Raw genomic sequence first — 1,981 nt, 5'->3', positions numbered from 1 at the left:
CTATGAAAATATACAAGTAGATTAGTGCATTTAAAATGTCTTTGGCTATTTATCTGAACACTAATTCGGTTTAGATTTTAAACTGGTATCAAAATTAAATATCACTTCTATTTAACTACCATGCTGTACACTTTATTTTGAGCAAGAGAATCCTATGCTTTTTCCATAATATAACCTACACCGACATTGTGGAGAGGCAAATTAAAATTATTTTCATGCTTCCAAAATTAATACTCCACATTAGAATACAACCTGCTATCCATTAGATAAACCTCATTAAGTTTCCTTCCTGATTTCAGAGAGGTAATCAAATTTTTTTGCAATGCAATACTAGTTTTAGATGCAGCTTGTGTTTTCCCACTTAAAATGGTACTTTACCTTAACATGAATACAATGTTAAGCCAGTTATAGTTCTGATCTTTGTCACGCGAATACCCCTGAAGAATCCATTAACAAAGTAGGGGAAGAAAAAAATTTACACTAAGTAATCTGAACCACACACTACACTACATTCATTAAGCAAGAGGCATTCTAAAGCTGTCAAGGTCTGCTACCAATACTGATGCCTTTAGAGCATAGTTACATTAATAACTAATACCTACTTCAGAACCAGATGTCGTTTTAGCAAGCAAGGGGTTCTATTTTGTCATCCTACTATTTGGTGAAAACAAATGGAGGTTGGAAGATGGCTAAAACTGGTTTAGCACATACATGATACAGAGCTTGATTCCACAATATCTCCTTGTGGAAAAACTTGATTTTCAAACAGACTTGACACACCTTTTCCTCTAGTAAACTTGTCCTGAGTTTTACTTGATGCATGTACTATGCAAAACCTTTTGTCCAAGTCTACTTCTCCCTCAAAGGCATTTCTTCAAAAGCAGCTTCTCCTCTTTCCCTCCCCAAAACTACAGCTCTTCCTTCCTACCACTAGAATACCATGCATACAATTCCAGAAGCTTAGACTCAGTAGTGTTGCAAGCAGAATTTAAGACTTACTGTACACAATGGGATGGGAACTTTTTTCCATCACTACCTCAAAATGTTGAGGCACAAACTTATGAGTTACATTCTGCTTTTACTTAAATTGACTTACAGTAGATCTAGTCCCCGCTCATGTCAGAATTGTCCACTTATTTGAAAATTACTTATCTAGCATCTACCACCACCTACACCACTCAGACATCACTTAATTCAGTATATGGCTGATCATTCAGCAAGCAAACCATTGTTGGAGCATTTTATAACCGTTCCATGCACTACAGTGGCAGGGAGGTTACATGTATATAATTCAAGACAGTATTAGATATGTTTTCTAATCATTGGAATCCTGCCTATGTTAAAGGGACTACCTCATTTGTTGTACTCTAGCCCTTCAGTGGATCTGTTAAGGTTACTAAGTCCCTAGACTTGTTTGAGAGGGGAGATGATGTTTCTCTGTTCTGGAACTTACTTTTGCTCTATGCTCACCCATTCTAATTCAGAAAATCCCATCTTTAACAACCCTTAAGGTAAACTGTAGGGCATAAATATCTACATGCTTCCTCAGGAAATGGGCTGAAGTGGTGAATCCTATGTATGGGAGGGGGGAAGATGACATTTAATTTGCAGGTGCAATTTTAAAAAAAAAAAGCTTTAGTGTCCTACAAGCTGATAATATATCTTGAATCTAAAGGCAACTTTCATACTGCTTAAACAATTTTAATAGAGGTATAAGCCTCCTAGGTCAATGTTATCAAAGTAGTTGAAACCAAGTACTTGGTCCTTCATTTCTGAAAATCTAATACAGGGTAGAAAAAAAAAAACCATTTAGTTTCACTATACCTAAGGCACAACCCATGACATTTAGTTTACAATTGGTGTTTGAGATGCTAGTCCTAGTGGACAAGGCTTTTCCGCTTCAGTATTTCCAAAGGCTTAATGCTACAAGGAAAATACAAACAAAGCACAGCACTATAGCAAATCTAAACTTTGAGAAGTG

The 1,981-nt window shown here is 36.2% G+C and overlaps 1 protein-coding gene across 3 annotated transcripts in view; it reads right to left on the bottom strand.

Moving 5' to 3' along the window:
- The window catches only part of TXNDC11 (thioredoxin domain containing 11), a 104,461-nt gene that overhangs the window by 1,100 nt on the left and 101,380 nt on the right, over positions 1 to 1,981 (bottom strand). The window lies entirely within an intron of this gene.

This window comes from Dermochelys coriacea, chromosome 10 (assembly GCF_009764565.3).
Source record: "Dermochelys coriacea isolate rDerCor1 chromosome 10, rDerCor1.pri.v4, whole genome shotgun sequence".
NCBI classification, from domain to species: domain Eukaryota; kingdom Metazoa; phylum Chordata; order Testudines; family Dermochelyidae; genus Dermochelys; species Dermochelys coriacea.
The sequence above is the reverse complement of the archived record's forward strand: the minus strand, read 5'-3'. Positions and strand labels throughout refer to the sequence as shown.